This window comes from Hippopotamus amphibius, chromosome 7 (genome assembly GCF_030028045.1).
Source record: "Hippopotamus amphibius kiboko isolate mHipAmp2 chromosome 7, mHipAmp2.hap2, whole genome shotgun sequence".
In the NCBI taxonomy this organism is placed as follows: Eukaryota; Metazoa; Chordata; class Mammalia; order Artiodactyla; family Hippopotamidae; genus Hippopotamus; species Hippopotamus amphibius.
The window spans coordinates 91,655,480-91,676,570 of NC_080192.1; positions in this window are offsets into that span (position 1 = coordinate 91,655,480).

A 21,091-nucleotide genomic window follows, 5' to 3' on the forward strand; every position below is an offset into this window, starting at 1 on the left:
AGAGTAGGGGAAGTGATTACCAAGGGAAACTGTGGAAACTCTTTGTCCAGAGATGTTTAATAAAAAACAAAGCTTTTTAAACAGGAGAAAGTCATTGCAGCTTTGGAGTGGGGCAGAAGTCGGCAATAAGGAAGGCCAATGAAAACTTGAAGAGCTTTTGAAATCTTCATTAGAGCTTTAATAGCTGTTGTACATTTTGATCAGTGGCCATAGACCCATAGCAGAAGGCCTTAACAAAATTGACTTGAAATTGGGTGTGTATTGGATGGTCATTTCTTATTACAGCTAAGTGGAGTTTATTGTTGGAATTGTGTTCTTATGAGGCTAATGCAATCTCGACACCCACTCGTGGCTTCACAATATTTCTTTGGCCCTGTTCACCATGATGTAAATCACAAAGGGGACTGTCTACCTCATAGACAAAGTGCCACGTAGCAATGCTATGGTTCTGGCTTCTGACTTTTACATTTAGGTTTCACATTTTAGAAGAACTGTTGAAGACAGTGTGTGGTTACTTTCTGAGAGGGGTTCCAACAAGGAGCCCTGGGTGCTGATTATGATAATGCTTTCTTGGCCATTCGAAATCAGCATTGAATGACTAACTCCAGAACGTCATGGGTAGACACACGATGACACAGATTCTGCCCATGAAACAAGCATGCCATTTTCTAGTATTCCAAAAAATGAAACAGTCACAACTTCCTCCCCATCTAGTGTCTACGTGAATCTTCTTCCTTCCCTTCAAAGAAATGTTAATCCAGTCCTTTACATCGGATGACTAACGCCTGTCCCACTGTGGTGAATGCTGTGATGTGCTTGCCTTCTTCAGGAATGAAAAGCTTCACTCCCTAGTTTCTGAGACCATTACTAGCAGAAAAACCCCCAGCTGCCAGCTCCCTCCTGGGTTTGCCTTGGTGGAAGAAAACCATACCCAAAGTTACCATCCTTCCAGGGGCAACACGTATCACATTCAATCACCGAACAAAGTCAGGATATACAAAATCCCCCCAAACCACCCTCATTCCTGACACTGATTCAGAGTTTGGGCATCTCTAAGACCACTCTCAAGTTTAGTAATTCACTAGATGGACTCCGTAGGAAAGCTGTTATGATCGTGGTTACAGTTTATGACAGTGAAAGGATACAGATTAAAATCATCAATGGTAGAGACTCAGGACAGAGTCCAGGAAAGTTCCACATATGGAGCTTCCAATCATCCTCTCCCAGTGGAACTGCAGACAGCACTAGATTCCCTAGCAACAATGTGTAACAAAACACATGGAGTATTGCCAGCCAGGTAAGCATACCTGAGCCTTAGTATCCCGAGCTTTTATTTGGGGCTCCATCACATAGACATGGTTGACGGCCCACATGGCTGACATCAGTCTTCAACTCCTCTAGAGATCAAGCTGATACCTTGTGACCCAAAATACCTATCATAAATCACATTGTGAGACTATCTGCTGTGGCCCAAGGCTCTCAGGTAAACAAAAACACTTTTATCAGGCAGGACATTCCAAGGGCTTAGTTATGACCTTCCAGGAGCTGAGGACAAAGGCAAGACTTCTCTTTGTAGTAATTTTTTTTTTTTTTTTTTACTACACAGGACATAAAGACCCGCTTCCTCAACTTGGGGCAACTCTGAAGTATCATACTAGTATCAGAGCTCACTGTAGGGTAAACTGAATCCTCCTCTGAGATTGCAGTGCAGCATAACTTGTCCCTCTACCCAATCCTGTTTTCCTCCCTTTCCGCCCACAGGTGTTAATTCCAAGATCGCTTCCTAGTCATTCACCAGCATGCTATTCCTTTTTTCTTTTTATAAATTTATTTATTTGTTTATTTATTTTATTGGCTGTGTTGGGTCTTCGTTGCCACACATGGGCTTTCTCTAGTTGCGGCGAGTGGGGGCTACTCCTCCTTGTGGTGCACAGGCTTCTCATTGAGGTGGCCTCTCTTGTTGCAGAGCACAGCCTATAGGCACATGGGCTTCAGTAGTTGTGGCACATGGGCTCAATAGTTGTGGCTCACAGGCTTAGTTGCTCCGCAGCATATGGTATCTTCCTGGGGCAGGGCTTGAACCCATGTCCCCTGCATTGGCAGGTGGATTCTTACCCACTACGCCACCTAGGAAGTCCACCAGCATGCTATTCTTCATCTCAGGATCCACTTCCAAGGGAACCCAACTCGCAACAGTTGGTGTCACAAGTAGTCAAGAAAACAGATGCTTGAGTGAGATTTTAGAGCTGGATCACTTGCTGCCCAGTTGCCAATAAAGCAGATAACTCCTGGCACAAATAACAGCATAGCAGTGCCACAGTTCAGACTTTCACTGGCAGTGAATTAGAATTTCAGGCTGGTGGGAAAGAATGCAGTTAGCAGATTGATTTGATCAATCAGGTGGTGAGAAATACTGGGACAGTGTTAACTGTAAGAAGGTGGAACTGTGTAGCTATTGTTAAACGATGTTCTGGAAAAAGATAATAAGAAGCAAATGATTAATCAGCAATTAAAAGCTAAGTATGAAATCTAGAGGGCCTTCTTGGTATCATATAAATAGGCTTTCAGCTCTTTCAGGGGACAGTGAAGGGAGGCAGCACTAGTGTGACAAACTCTCCTAGGTTTTTTTGGGCCTCAGGATGTGGAACATTCAGTTTTCAAATCAGGAAAGTCCAGGCAGACTGGGATAAGTTGCTCATCCTAGGTGATACAGAAAATGGACCAGGCCTAGTGATGCACTGGCAGAAATTAGCGCCGTTCTTCAAGACCTAAAGAGGCAGACCATTATATCTCCATTTATTTCATTAGACTGACCCCTGCAAATCCAGACAAATTCTGGAGAATGTTAGTAGATTATTGCAAACTCAACCAGGTAGTAGCCTCAATTGCTACTGTGGTATTTTTTGCCGAAGTAGATTAACACAATCTTGAGTACATGGTATGAAGTCTTTGATCTTGCAAATGCATTCTTTCCCTTTCTTCTCAAAAAGGAGGATCAAAAGCCGTTGATATTCACTTGCAGTGGACAATAGTGTACATTTACAACCTCACCCTGGAAATATGTTAACTTTCCCATTTTCTATCATAGTATAGTCAAAAGAGACCTGGGCTGTTTGGTGGAAAGAGTATTGACTGTGTGTTCAATCTGCCTTGTTTAGCTGAAAGGCAGATCATTTTTCTAATAGAGCTGTGGGAAGAGGGAACAGCTACATCCTGAGGAATGGAGATTTCCTTCACTGGGAGAGTCCTAGCATGAACTAAGTGCCTCTTGCAATGGCCATTGCAGAAAGGAGCCATGTTTCTGATGGAGGTGGTTGGAACGCTAGCCATAAGATTCTCTGATTTGGAAACAGAGGGTGAGGAGGAGTGAAGTTGGTGAGGTTGGGATGTTAACTTCGGAAGAACACCTCAAGTGGTTATTTTGAGTCAGGAGACAAGAAGTAATCAAGTTCCCATCATCTAATGGCATGGACTTAGTGTGGAGATGGTATGTCTGTCGGAAAAAGAGTTCATCTCTTGGAAGTCTACTTTAGGAACATTTCAGCCTCTTCAGGTTATCTCTTGATGAATGCTGTTCATAACCTAATAGCATTTTGGCTTTATCTCTTCTTATTCCAATTACTGCTATGGTGACCAGTTCAGTACAGATTTCCAGCAGTTTCATGATTGCAACTCTCAGGACAGTGCTATGCTCCTCACTACACATCTTTTCCCCTGCTGCAGCATGGGGTCCTTCAGGAATTGCTTGGCTCTCATGCATGTGGCTGGTCCAACTCTTGACCAACGGGCAATAAGAACTGATGGAGCAATGCGTTCTCTCTTCTTCCCTGGTGGACAGCATGGACATCACCATGATCCCACAGGACCCAGCGCCTAGTCTCATATAACAGGAGCCAACTCAGTAATTCACCCTTATGTTGGCTCTTTCCTCTTCTTTCTTCCTTCCTTTCTGCCTCCTTCCCTCCCTCTTTATTTCTCTCTTTCTTCCCTTTCTTTCTTTCTTTCTCCTTCCTTCCTTTCCTTTCGTTCTTCCTCCCTCCCTCTTTCTTTCTTTCTTTTTTCTTTCTTTCCCTTTCTTTCTTTCTTTCTTTCTTTCTTTCTTTCTTTCTTTCTTTCTTTCTTTCTTTCTTTCTTTCTTTCTTTCCCTTTCTTTCTTTCTTTCTTTCTTTCTTTCTTTCTTTCTCTCTCTCTCTCTTTCTTTCTTTCTTTCTCTTTTCTTTCTCCTTCCTTCCTTCCTCCCTCCCTCCCTCTTTCTCTCTTTCCCTCTTTCTCTTTCTTTCCTTCTTTCTATCTTTCTTTCTTTCTTTCTTTCTTTCTTTCTTTCTTTCTTTCTTTCTTTTTTTCTTTTTCCTTCCTTCCTTCCTTCCTTCCTTCCTTCCTTCCTTCCTTCCTTCCTTCTTTTTCTTTCTTTCTTTCCTCTTTTTTCCCACTTATGCCTCTTGAGATCACACCCCCAAATAAACAACTTGCTTGCAAGCCTTTGTCTGAGGCTCTGCTTTGGGGGAAATGCAGCCTATCTTCTGTAACATGATAGATATGTGCTCCCAGCCAGACATTACCAGGAACTACATAGTTAGCATACAGCCTCCATTGTGTGTGTGTGTGTATTCTTCTCTGTTCTCACTTGTCTTCTAAGCTACGTAAAATAAGGCAAAGGAGGTCAAGTTTCATTTTGAGCAAGACATACTTTTTTTAAATTTTATTTTTAAAAAATTTTTAAGAAATTTTATTGAGATGTAATTGACATACAATAAACTGCAAATATTTAAAGTGTACAATTTGATACTTTTTTCTTATTAGTAATGTATATATGGCAATCCCAATCTCCCAATTCATCCCACCCCAACCCCCCTGCCCCACCCCGCTTTCCCCCGTTGGTGTCCATATGAGCAAGACATATATTTGAGGAATAATAGCAGTGAACATTTTTTGGATTGGTCCTTATCTGCCAAGCACTGTTCTAAGTGATTTATATACATGATTTAACTTACTCTTTCACTAAATCCTATTGGGGAGGTGCTATTATTTTTCCTGTTTGTACATAGGGAAACCGAGGCTGAGAGAATTTTAGTAACTTTCTTTAAGTGGTTTGGCTGGTGAATGGTGAAGCCAGGAGGCCATCTGATTCTGTTGTCTGATGTCGGAGCAGAGCTCTTAAATACTATAAATCCCAAGATGCAAATCAGTATTAGGCCCTGTGTAGGTGATGAATGGGGTTTGATTACCAACATTTAATGTGCAAGCATTATCATAGTATTGTACAGCATGTCGATTTTTCTCAGGGAGCCTGGAGAGAGTGACCAGGCTCCGGTTGTAGAAGTGGAAGGTCTCATTCACCAGGCAGGTGTGGGTCAGCATAATGGGACCATTTGACCTCTTATCCGGGTTTATCTGATTGCTGGAAAAGGGTGAACACTGTGGTATTTATTTACGGTTATATGTGATGTTTATGATTATTTATGGTATTTGTAAATAAATGGCTCTGCTTGGTAAGTTATGACTGTTTCTTGGGCTTTTCATCATAGAGATGGCCTTAAAAATAATTTCAGTCTGTCATTAGAGGACAAATAGATGGTGTTTGCCATGTCAGGCTTCCAGTAAGGGCTGCTGGTGACACCTGGGAAAGAAAACAAGTAGGATTAGGTAATTTACAAAAGTGCTTCATTTCTCAAAACCTTCTCACTTTCCTCACTTCTTCATGTTCTACTGAAACAGGATGTTTGTCTTAATTAGAAGAAACAGGTTACGACTCTCAAGGCAAACAGATCCATTATTCTTCAAAAAATGCTCTAATCCTCCAGCCTGAGGTCAGGTTGTGTGGATAAGGGGTACACTGAGGGAAGGGACTTTTTTTTAAACTGATGCTGAGCAAATATTTCCTTCTCCCCATCACAGTCAGCTTCCAAAGCAACCCATAAATGTCTTTCTGAAGAGTATACACAGAATACAGACCCCAGGCCCGGCCCTGGAAACACCTGCTCAAGCTGAAGTATTTTAGGGTCCTTTGATGACAGCAGTCATTCACTCCATATCTGCCCCTCCAAAGGAGGTTCAGCCAAACAAGTGAAGGTGGGGTTTCCTTGCAATTGACTTTTGCAGAACAAAATAGTCATTCACGCATCCCCAAGTTTGTAATATGCATATAAAATTTTGTCACATGATGTGGAATTATTTGCGTGAACCAACTTTATTAGTTTCCTGGGACTCTGGCTCCAAATGAGAACAAAAAGAGAAGCACCATGACAAGAACTATAATTAAGGAGTTCTGGGTCCTCAGGCAGTTTCTGGAGGCTTTCTGAGCATGTACTGGGATTGACAGGTGATTCAAAGATGAACCAGATACAAACCATGCCTTCTGGAAGCTCACAGACTAATGAAGGAGGGTGTTGACAAATATACCCCAAATAACTAAAGTGTGAGATAGAGGCAAATTTCATCTCAGGTGGGGTGCTAGAGGAATTTAAGAACGAGCTTATTTCCAACTGAAAGGATACAGGAAGGCTTTGTAGAATCCTTTGCATTTAACCTTGAAGGGAGGGTTGGATTGGAACGTTCAGGCTTTGGGCTGAGGAGAACTTTCCAGAGAGTGGGTACGGTCTGTGCAAAGGCAGAAGTCTGCAAATGTCAGCATGTGTGTGGGCAGCAGTATGAGAGCAGTGGGGAGTCCAGGGAACTGGGGAAAGGCAGTGGAGGGATTTGCCCGCTGGATGAGGGATTGTTGAGGAGCCTTGTAGGTAAATTAGTCCTTTGTCAGTTGAAGCTGTGAATTGTCCAAGGTCACATGGCTAGCAGTTGGCAGTAGAGTGGATTTCGGCCCCAAGCTCTTGGTTCTCAGATCAGTAAGTTTTCTCTTCCTCACTTTAGATTATGAGGGGCTTTTAACTTTGTTTTATTTTTGGCCATATGTGACGAAGATCTTGAGGAGGTTAAAGGCAACATGGCCAAGGGCTTCATCTGGGAAGTCTACCAGCTTTGTGAATAGGTTTACTCTTGCTTTCCTTCTGCCCTCCCTCCCCCATTAGGATACCAGTGGGGCCAGGTCTGAGGCAGTAAGGCTTTGGGAACAGGCACGTGGGTGGAGGTGTGTGTGTGTGAGAGAGCAGGACGTGTATACGTGCATCCCTGCCCGATGTCTCTGTACTGAGGCCAGCTATGAATCACCTTTGAAATTTTTTTCACTCAACTTGACATGGGCAAAAAGCCAGCGCAGAGAAGAATTTTACTTTGCCCTAAAGTGTGTTTATTTCTGGGCTTAGTTGGAGCTCAGGAAACGGGGAGTGTTTCATTGACTAGGAAAGCCCTTTCTTGGGTGTTGGCTGTGTGCTGCTTCAGTGGAGAGATAGAGGCAAAGAATGAAGAGCACTCAAACTCAAATGAAGGGAGCTTAGAGGTCACCTGCCAAAAAGCCTTCCACGGCAGCACGTGGCTTCCTGACACAGGCTGGGACATGCCTCTCAGGGCTAGTCTGTTGGTCAACAAATAGCAATTGAGAGCTTAGAATTTGCCGGACAGGGATGTGGAGAGGAGACAGTGAGGTCAAGCTAGTCAAGTGTCTAGCACAGTGGAGGCACTTGGTTCAGGAATGGTGGTTTCTGTGGTGTGTAGGGTGTTCTGGAGGCTGAGAGAGCCAATAATCAGTATGTATAGCTGATTCACTTTGCTGTACAGCAGAAGCTAACACAGCATTGTAAATCAATTATACTCCAATAAAACACACACACACACACACACACGAATATTCTGGGGTGGGGAGGGACAGGGTCAGCTTTCCTGGACTTCAGCTCTGCAGATTCCCTTCTCTCTCAAAGTCCATGCTGACATGGGCTGACATCACCCTTATTTTACAAACTTAGCATCCAGGAAAACAGCTGGAATTGCACCAAAACGAAGAAGTCAGTTTTTAATGTTTCTGTTAAACCCTTTCTATGTTTTGAATTGTTTTCCTTTGGTGATTATTTTAAATGTAATTAATATTTCTTTTCTTTTTCTTTCTTTCTCTTTAAAAAATTGGCTTTGAATTTAGCATTTGTTTTAGTTTCCTAGGCTAGCTGTAACAAAGACCACATTCTGAGGTTCCACGTGGACATCAATTTGGGGGGACACTATTCACCCCATTTCAGTATTCGTAAAGGGGTGCTGGAAAAGAAGTAAGGGTACGTAGTAGATGACGAATTCACATTATTGTCTTCCTTCTGCTTTTCATCTCTCTGAACTCCTGGTTTCCTGGGGTGGCTGGAAAGCAAGGCTCTTTAGAGTTAGGGGGTTAGTGGTAGGAGCTCCTGGGCATGTAGGGAACAGGCCAGGAGGGCAGGCAGCGTGGTCCTCCAGGTCCTCCGACACTGACTGGTCGGTTTTGGCTGGAAACCACTGGTTCACTATGGTTCCTTCACACCTGTTTAAAAGGAGTTAAAAAAAGAGAGATTTCTGGCTTGGTTCTGACATTTACGACTGATGTAAATTCAAACAAATCACAAAATCTCTCTGAGCCTGTTTCCTCACTTGTAAATTAGGAATAGCAACAATACCTGCCTAGCCTGCCTGCAGAGAGTGTGGTGAGGATCAAGGGAGAGGAAGCGTGAATGGTCCTTGCCCACTTGATCACCTCAATGCATCTGAAGTCAGGGCAACCTTTTGAAAACACACATCAAATTCCTTCACTTCCTTATTTTAAACCATCTAACTGCTCCTTCATATTTAGGATAAAGTCCAGACTTGTTAACATAGCTTAAAAGGTATTGTAGAATCTGGCCCCAACATACTGATACATTTTCAGACCCACATCTCTCTAGAAGTCCTACCTGTCCCAAGTATCCTTCTCTGACTATTCTAGCCCATACCGCAAAGCTCATTTTTTGGACCACTTATTTCAGCATTTGATTAGATTTTATCTTGAATTATTCTTTGATTCTTTCTTATAGGAAGATCTAATCAAATGAAACCTGTAGAAGCACAATCAATAAAAGCAGAGCACACTATTTGCAGTTGGACAGTTTCACCTGCTCATCTCTTATTTTGGTGTCCCATTCTTGCTCTTTCTCTTCATAAGCTCGGCCTTGTGGAGCACTGCCTAAAAACAATTTCAGGGTCTTTTGTTCCAAAATGGCAGAAGTATTCTTTCTCTTTCTCTTTCTCAGATGGCATTAAAATTATAGCAAAGAATTAAAAAAACCCATAAACTTATAAAAACTAAAAGGAATAAGTGTATAAGTGGGTAGTGATGGTTCATATATTTCAACAAATCTCTAGAAGGCAGAAAACATTTGGAGAAATAATTGGCTAATAAAACAGAGTGAGGAAAGCTTCAGCATAGGAATGTGTACTTGGACTTTAGCAGAAGGAGAACATCCATTGCCCAAAAGAACTATAGGGAGGCTCTGTCCTTGGGGATAACATGCATGTCAGTGGATTGAAAACAGAAGACAAATTGTAGCTCCATGAAACTGTTGACCCCACTCCCGCCATATTCCCTGTGCAACCCAGAAATAGCTCTTATTCTTAAGCTGAATATCTCTAAAGAAACTGAACACAGTCTTTGGAAGAGGACTAGTGTGAGGATTACTGCCCCACACCAAAGCTCTTTTCATTCTGCGAATTGAGGAGTTTCCAGATGTAATGGCTGGTTTCCCACCGGTTCACATGAGGCAAATCCTGCCAGTTGATAAGCCAAACCCTTATTCACAGAGCTCCTGGTCAGCTGTTCTGTTGTTTCCTTCTTAAATATGAAACGATATCTGATGATTATCAGAGTATTGAGAAAAGCCAGTAACTTGAAAGAGAATGGCTAAGAGAAACAAATAAAAATGAGCCTGGAGGAAAATTATTCAAGGGACAAAGGAGCACTTAAAAAACAATTAGTTTCCTCGAAGGGATCTGAGAAAATTTTGCATCCATAAAACAAGAGAGAATGTTATAAAAAGGAAAAAAGAGATAAAATAAGAAAGATCTTGTGAAACATAAATGATGATTGCCAGCAAAATAAATTGATATAAAGATTGGAAGGTGAAGTGAAGGAAATCTTAGAATGAGTGAAGGAAAACTTAGAATAAGTGAAGGAAAACTTAGAATAAAAAGAATGACAGAGACAGAGAAAGAAAGGAAGGGAGGAGAGAGAGAATTTGAAAGAAAGAATTAGAAAGAAAAAGAAAAGATAGGAGGATAAATTCAGGAGTAGCATTCTCTGAATAATAGATTGGTTTTAATAGGAGTTCCTGAATTTACAGAGGAAGCCAGAGGAGAGAACATTATTAAATAAATAAGAAAAGAAAATTACCCAGAACTGGAGGAAGATACAAATATTCAGATTAAAAGTCCTACTAAGTATTGACTAGAATAAATGAAAAAAAAAGATCCACACCAAGACAAATAATTGTAAAATTTTGTTTCATTGGAGTTAAAGAGAAGGTCTTAAAAGTTTCCTGAGAAAAAGCAGGCAACTTAGAAAGGAACAAGAGTCAGTGTCTTCGTCTGTTCATGCTGCTATGACAAAATAGAAGAGACTGGGCGGCTAATAAAAACAAGCATTTAGGGACTTCCCTGGTGGAAAAGCGGTTAAGAATCCACCTGCCAGTGCAAGGGACACAGGTTCGAGCCCTGGTCTGGGAAGATCCCACATGCTGTGGAGAAGCTAAGCCCGTGCACCACAACTACTGAGCCTGGGTGCTGCAATACTGAAGCCCGCGTGTCTCGAGCCCATACTCTGCAACAAGAGAAGCCACCGCACTGAGAAGCTGCACCGTGCAACGAAGCGTAGCCACCGCTTGCCACAAGTAGAGAAAGCCCATGTGCAGCAACGAAGACTCAATGCAGCCCAAAAACAAAACAAAACAAACAAAACTAAAAACCAGAAAAATAAAAAAACCTAAACATTTATTTCTCACAGTTTTGGAGACTGAAAGCCCAAGTTCAAGATCCCATTACAGTCACACTTCAGTGAGACCCTTTTCCTGACTCTTAGCTTGTCCCTTGTCATTGTATCCTCAAGTGGTGAAAGGGGCACTAATTCCATTCATGAGGGATCCAATCCTCATAACTTAAGCACCTCCCAAAGTCTCCACCTCCTAATAACATCCCATTGGGCATTAAAATTTCAATATATGAATTCTGAGGGGACACAAACATTCAGACCATAGCAGTTAATCTTAACAACAATAGTGAATGCTAGAAGACACTGAGCAATCCTTTCTGAGTTCTGAGTGAATATGGCTTTTGTTCTAAAATTCTGTACCTAGGTAATCTATCAATTAAGTCTGAGGTCAGAATAAAGATCATTTTTTCAAGGACTCAGAAAGATTATGATCATGCACTCTGTCTTAGGAACTATTAGAGTATGTGTTTCAGGAAAAAAAAATCAAAGGAGTGAACTAAAAAAGAGAAAGCTATGGGAGACAAAGGCTCCAACCCAGAAGAGCAGCAAACAAAATCGCATCCTGGCAGCTTTGTCTCAAGTCTAGGGAGAAACTAGTCCTGGTGGGAGAGGAAAGACAGCAGATGCTGTGAAAGAGGTCTTGGCCACATGGAGGACAGTGGAGCTTATAGGTTAAATTGTATATTGAGAACTTTGAAAATGTTCTCAGTGAGGCTATTATAATGTTGCAGAAAATAAGAAAAAGGAAAAATGAATCAGAGACTTCAGGAAAACAATAATAACATAAGCGTACAAGAAAGGCATGGTCCAAATATAAAGCCAGCTCACCTGAGGTATGATTTTGACCAACTGATGGGATGTGATGAGGAGAATCCATTTGAACGGATGCCAGAAATGTTATTTTTATTTTGTGTTTTTCAGCTTTTAACATTCACTCATACAAATCACAGAGGACTTATCTATGCTGCCAAGTAGAATATAAATATTATGTATCTTGATAATGTAAACATTATAGGTATAGGTGTCAGAGGCTGAGGAATGGAAGAGAGAAAGAAGGAAACAGCTGTGAAATGTTGATGGAACAAGAAGTGTGACTTTAATATGCCACTTGAAGTTGCTGATGTTGAGAGTTAGAATTGAAAATGGGGGTGTAACAAAATTGGGATGAGAAGGGGGAGGGGAAGCAAGGTAGAGGCGGTGCAGGCGAGTTAAATTTTCATCCGTCGCAGTGGATAAGGTCTAAAGATAGCAAATCAATAAATTGAGCTATATATCTATTATATAGAGATTGAAAGTAACCACCAGGAGAAATAAAAATAGAAATGATTAAAAGTGCTTGCTTCTGGGCGGGGCACAGGATGGGTCGCCAATTTTCAATGTAAGTCATTTCATATAGTATTTGATTTTTTAAACCATATACACGTATTACTTACACAGCATTAAAAAAAGACATATATACATACACACAAAGAAAACTGCTGGATGACCTTTGAAACTTGCTTTTAGCCCTCAATTTCAATTATAATTAGCTGAAATTTCAGCTCAGCTGAATATAACTGTAATTAAAAATCTCGACTGCCTAATGGCAGACAATTAGCTGGAGCTGTCAGGAGCCAAGAAGAATGATGGGCAGCTTGAAGACTTTGCTGTAAGGCTTGGCAGCAAACCGCCAAGGATTCCCGCTCCCTGATTCTGCCTTCACGTCTTCTAATCCCAAGGAGGCAGCAGGATTTATGGCAGGATCCTTGGCTTTAGGCTTCACTGCAGACCTCCTTCAGGTCTTGGCTTTACCAGTTATTGCCTATGAGACCTTGGGCAAGTTATTTAACCTTTCTAAACTGATATTTTGTCAGCTGCAAAATGGGGATAACACCTATCTTGCAGTGTTATAATAAAGATTGAATGAAAGTAATGAAAGTGCTGATCACAGCGTAGTGGGACACACTAGCTTTTCAATCAGTGGTAGCTATTAGAGAGAAACAACATTTTAAATGGTTGAAACACTATTCTGGAAAAACACAGGGCTTTTCCACTTGACAGCATATGAAACATTGTTGTGAAGTCTTCTGTTCTAGCCTTTGGAATCCCCTTGTCAGAAACAGCTAATACGCAGTATCTATGTTACCACTCTCACTCACGGCAGACATAGCTTATTGATCTCAGTATTCTTTTTTTCTCTCTCTTTTTCTTTTAAGTTGAAGTACAGTTGGTTTACAATATTGTATTAGTTTCAGTTGTACAGGAAAGTGATTCAGTTATATATGAATTTGAAAAAGAATATATATGTATTCTTTTCCATTATAGGTTATTATACGATATTGAATATAGTTTCCCTGTGCTATATAGCAGGTCCTTGTTGTTTATCTATTGATCTCAGTATCCTTGTCTGCTAAGTTTGGATGTAGCTTAAGGATCTTTTTCAGCACAGCTTTGGAGATAGCCATTATGAATCAATCAAAATTGGAACCTGAGGTAAAAATCTATTTTTTGTCTTTGAATAGGTAGATAACAGATCCATCATGATGACCAGTCATCTTTTTTATTTTTTATACAATTTTAAAGGTTACTTTCCATTTACAGTTATTACAAAATATTGACTATATTTCCCGTGTTGTACGATACATCCCTGTAGCCTATCTTACATTCAGTGGTTTGTACCTTCCATTCTCTCACCTTTATATTGCCCTTCCCCACTGCCAATCACTAGTTTGTTCTCTACATCTATGAGTCTGCTTCTTTTTTGTTATATTCACTAGTTTGTTGTATTTTTTGGATTCCACACATAAGTGACATCATATAGTATTTGTCTCTCTCTGCCTGATATTTCACTTAGCATAATGCCCTTCAATTCCATCCATGTTGCTGCAAATGGCAAAATTTTGTTCTTTTTTAATGGCTGCGTGGTATTCCATTGTGTGTGCGTGTGTGTGTGTGTGTGTGTATACACACTCACATCACGTCTTTACCCATTCATCTGTTGATGGACACTTAGGTCGTTTCCATATCTTGGCAGTTGTAAGTAATGCTGCTATGAATATTGGGGTGCATGTATCTTTTCAAATTAGTGTTTTTTTTTCCCCCGGATATATATCCAGGAGTGGAATTCCTGAGACCAGTCATCTCGATGGCTGGGTGACCCTATGGTCACATGCAGGTAACAGCATGCATCAGTTTTCTCTACTGATACACAGTGACTCCCACATTGGTGCCTGGAATGTCATAGTTTTTGGAGCTTCATGGACAGGGTTGGTGTAGGAAGGCTTTAATGACCCTATGGCGGCTAGCATCTCTACCTAAGAGTTTATCATTATTAGTAGGGTGGGAACCTTGGGGGGGTGAGCATGAAGACTTGATGACTCTAGGAACATTATGGAACTGTTTGGGTTACGGGGCATACATCACAGGTAGGTCCTTGAATGTACTTGATTTCAGTGACTACAACTTTCAAATACCAAGCAAATTCTTAGTTCTATTAACTATTTTAATATAGGTTGGTCAAATGTCTTTGAATTTCTTTGCTAGGCTGCTTGCCTTCCAGGCACTCTTCTGTCCAGGATACTTCCTCCTGAAAGGGTGGACCAAGCCCTTCAAAGTAGCTTTGCCTTCGGTCTGTAATTTCACATTCACCCACCCATGATAGCTTCTAGTTTCTAAATCATCACGCCCAGTTCATCAAAGCATGTTTCCGTAAGAGTCCATGCAAGGAAGAGGGGGTGGGGAAGCAGGGTCCATGGATGGTGGGCTGGCGGAACCTTCTGGAAAAAGTCCAGTCAAAGGTGCTCCACCTGAGCTTAGAAGAAGGCATGACTTTGTTCTTCCAAGAGGACAAGAGATCAGAAGCTTTGGACTTGGAGTGGTTGGCCTTCACTGTGTTGGTTTAAATATTATGTAATGGCTGCCTTGTCTATGCTTTCTCTGAGAGAAGAACAAGTGAAGTCCAAAGTCAGCCCCTTGACCTGATGACATTAGAACCAGAGAGATTTTCAGACGAACAAATCTGAAGCTGCAGTTGTAGACAGACCCGAAGAAAAGCACAAACACACACCCCTCCCATCCCCTGCACATATTCCTAGTTGGTCGATAAAAAGCTGTACTTTGGTGTGGGGCTCTCTTCTGTACATCTACTCATTCCCAGCTTTCAGATGACATGCTCTCCAGAAAGGAAACCATGTGCAAGAAGAAACACACCCACACCATTTCTGTAGGGGTGGGAGGGATGTATGTGGGTGGGGAGAAAGAGAGTGTGAAATCAAAAGGATGATTACGAGAATTTGACAAAGAAAATGACTTCTTCCACCCATTCAATACCCATGTTAATCCACTTGGATGATCAAATGCAAAAGACAAAGAGAATTACAACCTTTTCCAGGCCAAGAAATAGCAATTGTTCAGAGGGAGAATCTTGGCAAAAGGAGGAATAGACCAAGCAAAAAGAGAGGGAGAGAGAGAGAGTAAAACAGAGAAAAAGACACACACACACACACACACACACACACACCCACACCCACATACACACTTGCACACACACAGAGGTGGGAGAGACAGAGAGACAGAGAGACAGAGGGATGTTGAAGGAAAAAAAGTTAGGTCTTGGTATTTGGGCAGGCTTTGTACATTTCACCTCTTAGTTTAAAAGTAAAAAATCGAAGGCAAAGAGTCAAACTCTTTATAAGAACCAGTAATGGAAAACCGGTGGTTGTGATAAGCCCCAGTCTCCCCTTCACAGTGGCTCTGAGCCATTTTCCTGGTAGAAGTCGCAGAGGTCAGCCGAGGAGAGAGTGAATTCTCAAGGCCATCACGTGGGGGTTGTGTCATTCTATACAGACCGCTCCTATTTAAGTGCTGGGTTTTATTTTTAAAAGCTCTGCTGTCCCCTGATAGAAGGAGGGAGTGGAGGTGGGAAGAGGTAACGTGTGAACAAGGTTAGAAGCCGAAAGCAAAAGGAAGGAGAAAAAGAAGGAGGATTGGTCCAATTTTCTTGGGAAGCATATTGTATTGTTTGGCTTGCCTGGCTCTGTTCCAAGGGCTCAATTGAAAGTGAATTTCTCTTATTCAATTCCATCCAGAGATATCATAACCTCAAAAGGCTACTATTACCCAGAGGGCTTCAGATGGAACCATTTGTGCGTGACTCTTGAAACGCAGGGAGTCACAATTGTCATTTGACAACGCAGGACCCCGTCAGGCCAGCTCCTTTCAGGGCGGGGGGATTGTTGACATAATCTGGCCCCTGGTCCCCTTCAGAGGGACCAGTTTCTCTGTTTCTCAGGCTTTTTTTTTTTTTTTTTTTTTTTTTTTGCTTGGCAGGTGCAGCAGCAAGAAAACTGGGGAGTTTCACAAAAACGGACAGGAACAACAACAACAAAAGGCTGAGGGTGATTTAAACATCAAATGCCTACCCTGTGCAGACAGAATGAAGGGTCATAGGTCACTGTACAGGCCTTCAGGGTCCTTGGGACTAAGTTTATCTTTTTAACCAAAAGAGGCAGTGAAAATACTACAAAACCCCACAAAACGAATAGAAAGCCAAACACACTCTAAATAAAGATACTCAAAGAAGGGCAAAGGCTTTGGGAGGTGGGAAAATCAAAGCTGACTTTCTGGTTTGTATGGATATATGTTTTCTTCTTTTGAACCAGCATAGCAGAGAGGTGTATGCAGTGCTATTGACAGTGGTTTTTCAAATATTCCCCAGCCTGTTCCCCTCTCCTCCTGTTTCCCCATTCCCTCCTTCCTCTTTAACTGCCTCCTTCCATTCATTGCAGCCTGGATTCCTTCTTTTTCTTTCTTCCTTTCAACATTAAGTAGTGGGAGTTGCTTCCCAAAGCTTCGCCCTGATAATAAACCTCTTGTGTGGTGACTCCATTTATTCTTAGATACACACAACCTGTTTTGAATGGGGCTATGGAGAGAAACTCAAATAGAATTAACCACTCTTTTCAGAAATTGCTGAATACAAGCTTTGGCTCTCAAAATCAAGTTTCAATGACTGGTTTCTTTTGAACAAAGTGAAAAGGAATTCAGAATAATAAGTGTAACAAGATGGAGAAAATTTTATTCACCAGTATTCTTGAGGTAAGCACTGTAGGCGTTTGGGAGAATTACTTTGATAAACCACTTTGGCTGGGGATTAAGCCCCCAAAGGATGCTCAAGTAACAAAAGACAGTCACTCAACTGCCTTGGAAGGAGGGTGGGTCCTGTTTCTTGGAGAGCCCTTTGTTTTGCTGAATTCAGGGAGTTCGGTAAGCCAGTGTGGAAGAGGAGCAGGAGGGAAGAACTGGAGGCCTGAAAGAAGAGGAAGTTTGAGTTGCAGGGTGTGAAGGGAAGTGAATCTGAGAAAAGGAAAGAGGAGACCCAAAAGAGAAACACCAAGGTCTGCATAGCTAAGGTGGGTGGGGGGACTATGTTTGTTTGTTTAAATTTTTATCACAAAATTTTGAAACATATTCAAAAGTGGACAGAATAATATAAGGAATCCCCAGGTACCCATCGCTACACATAGCGAATTTCCTTTCATCTCTATCTTCAATGTACTTCCTCCTCTCTTTTTATTTTGAAGCAAATCCAAGGGGAACTTGGAAGAAAAGAAGTACTTTTAAAAAAAATATTTTATTGAACTATAGTTGATTTATAATGTTGTGTTAATTTCTGCTGTATAGCAGAGTGATTCAGTTATACATATATATACATTTTTTCATGTTCTTTCCATTATGGTTTATCACAGGATATTGAATATAGTTCCTTGTGCTCTACAACAGGATCTTGTTGTTTGTCCATTCTGTATACAATAGTTGGCGTCTGCTAGTCCCAAGGTCCCTCCCCCTCCCACCTTGGCAACCACAAGTCTGTTCTCTATGTCTGTGAATCTGTTTTGTAGATAAGTTTGTTTGTGTCATATTTTAGTCACATATAAGTGATATCATATGGTATTTGTCTTTCTCTTTCTGACTTATCTCACTTGTCTGCTAATCTCTCGGTGCATCCATGTTGCTGCAAACGGCATTATTTCATTGGAAAGAAGTATTTTATGAGACTTTTGACATGGCTTGCTGTAGTATGTTCTGCCTCTTGAAAAGTCTTCCATAGCGTGTACATTGATCACTAATGCTTATGCGGGTAGATTCATCCTTGAGGAAATCAAGGACGTGCTGTTCTGCATCAGGATATAAGCAAAGTGAAAACAGTCACAACACATGTAGACTCAGGACCTGGGTGGTGAGGAATCAGCTGAGAGATCTAAGTTACATAAACATTACAGATTTCAGCTAAAAAGAAAAATGTGGTTTAAAAGCAAAATGTTAAAATATCTGCATACAAGTGCCTTTGGAACTTTTCTGCTCTCTACAATTTTAGACATACTTTCAAGGGTCTATTTACTTAATGAAGTGGCTTGATAATGGAAAAGAACACTTGACTGAGAGTTAGATTCTTTTATAACTTAGTTATGAGATATTGGGCAAATTGCCCATCTCTCTGGGTCCATCGTTTACTCACATCTGCCCTAATTCCCAGTGTTGTTTTGATAGTCAAATTTGGGAAATGCAGGTAAAAATGTTTTTAAAATGCAGTGTTTTATCAACATGAGTTATAGTGTTAATGTTCTTGAAAAAGGCAGAGAACGATTCTTCCATCAGTACTTTAGGCCAAAAGGACTTCGGCTTTTAGGTTCTCTTAATAAAGGATTCGTATCTTAGTGTCTGAGGTCTTAACAAAAGAGTCCGTAGCTATACTATTGGCTTTATCTTTAGACCGTGCTTTCCTTGGTGCCCTCATTTGATCTTTGCTTAGAAACCATTTCTTATTTTTTGTGCTGTTTACCATCTGGAGAGGCTGGGAATGTTCAAAAACAGCAAGTCTTGATACCTTTTGTTTGAACGGTTCTTTTAGTCTATCTCTTTTCTTTTGCATTTTACTATACACAGCAAAAAGAAACCAGTAGCTCCTTCAACATTCTGGCAGAAAATCTTCTCAGCTAGATTATCCATTTCATTGGTTACATGTTCTACTTTCCACATTACTGCAGACACAATGTTGCTAAATTTTCTACCCCTAGGTAGCAAGGACTTCTTTTCCTCCACTTTCCAAAAAGAGGTTCCTTGTTATCCTCACTAGTAGCCTCCTTAAAGTCCAAAGTTCTTCAGTGAGCTTGAGGCACTTTAAGCTCTTACTAACAATCACCTCCAGATCCTATAGCTTTGTAGCTTCTGCCCACTACCTGATTCCAGAGTCGCTCCCATACCTGAGGTTTTTGTTACAGCTGAACTCCACTTCCAGGTACCAACATATATATTAGTTATCAAAGGATGAGCAACAAATCTTCAAACTCAGCAGCTTAGAATAATAAACTTTTATTACCTCATAGTTCCTGTGGGTGAAGAATCTGGGAGCATTTTAGCTGGGTGGTTCTGGTTCATGGTTTCTCACGGGCTGTAATCAAGGTATCAGAAGAGCTACAGTCACCTGAGGCTCCACCCAGCCTAGAGGATCCTCTTCCAAGCTCACACACGTGGCTGCTGGCTGGAGGCTTCAGTTCCTTGCTACGTGAGGGGTAGTGCTGCTCTCGACATGGCAGTTAGCTTCCCTCAGAGCAAGTGATTTAAGAGCACAAGAGAGAGCTACCATACCACCTTTTATGACCTAGTGTTGGTCACAGAGTATCACTTTTTCCTTATGGTTGGCATTAGGAGTGAGTTACCAAGTCCAGCTCACACTCAGTGGGAGAGAATACACAAGAGCAGGAATACCTGGAGGCCGTGATCCTTTGCGGGCCATCTTGGAGGCTGGTGACCACATCTACTACATGCAGGTTATTACATGCAGGTACTGTGCTCTCCTGGAGATACTGCAATGAATGAGACGCAATCCCTGTCTTCAAGGACCTCTTAGAGAAGTTCAAGCTGTGGAGGATATAGAGAAGTAAACTGGAAGTGTCATGAATACCATGACAAAGTTACAGGGGCGCTGTGAGCACTGAGGCAGGGGCCCTAACTTAGACCAGGAATGAAGGCTCCTGCGTGGGGTTGCCAAGTCTTGAGCTTGCCAGGTAGATAAATGGGTGAAATTCATTCCAGGAGAGAGGAGAATGTGCACATAGGTAGAAGTGTGGCCCTCTGGGACATCTCCGTAATTTGGTATACGGCTAGAGACAGGATTTAGACAAGAGGGGTGGACTTGGACAGGAGAAGTTGGAAGGGGCAAATTATGAAAGAGCTCGTATGTTAAGCTCAGATGTTGGAACCTTAACCTAAAGGCTGTGGGGGCAGTGGTGGTGGAGAGGGGTAACTGAAGGATACTGAGCATTCATTGAGTGCCTCCAATGCGTCAAGTACAAAATGTTGAAGACAGTGACCTTGGTCTCCGAAAGCTTACAATTCAGTCTGGGAAATAAAACGTGTACAATTAATTGCATTTCAAGATGGTTCCTGATAAGAATTCTATGAAAATTATAGACAAGAAGAAGTACAGAAATTTTCTGAAGGAGGAGATCAGTTTCTGGAGGTGTGATCAGTGAAGTTTCATGGAGATTGTAGAGTCTGACTCTTGAGATGTGGCTGTGGGTTTGACAGATGTGCAGAGAGTGTGGGGAGAGCCATTCTAGGTGGAGGTAGGAGAGGAAGAGGCGTGATGGGGGCAACAAGTCGTCTTGTGTGGGTAGGAAAGAGGGTTCTGTGTGGGACAAGCAGAGAGAAGTAGGGAGAACGTATTGATAGAAGACCCTGAATCCCAGGCCAGGGAGTTTGAACCATGCTCAGTGAGTGATAAGGAGATGCTGATGGCTTTTGAGACAGGAGTGTTTGAATCTAGATTATAGAGAGTCAGTTCCCTCCCTTCCACCTCCTTTTTAAAAATATAGCACTTAAGGTGGTGAAGCAGGTAAACATTCCTTCCTGGCTACATTTGGAGGGCCCAGGAAGAGAAGGATCTAGATTGTAGCCCTCAGGACTCAGAGTCCTAAGAGCCCCAGTCATAGCTTGGGGCCCTGGGTAACAGGCAATAAGTCCTATTCAGGGAAAATGCTCTCTCAGGCTTGGTGCTTTCACTGCTCATCTGATTACCTTTTAGCGTTTTGTCTAATTAATGGAGCTCACAGATGTTTGGCAGGAGAAGTTAATCAGCTATTAATCACCAAAGAGCTTCTCTGTAGCTTTTCTGGAAGAGTGTCCCTGTTATAATTGAAATTGTAGTTGTTTCCTGAACTTGGGTGGAGGGAAGGGCCGGAGATAGAC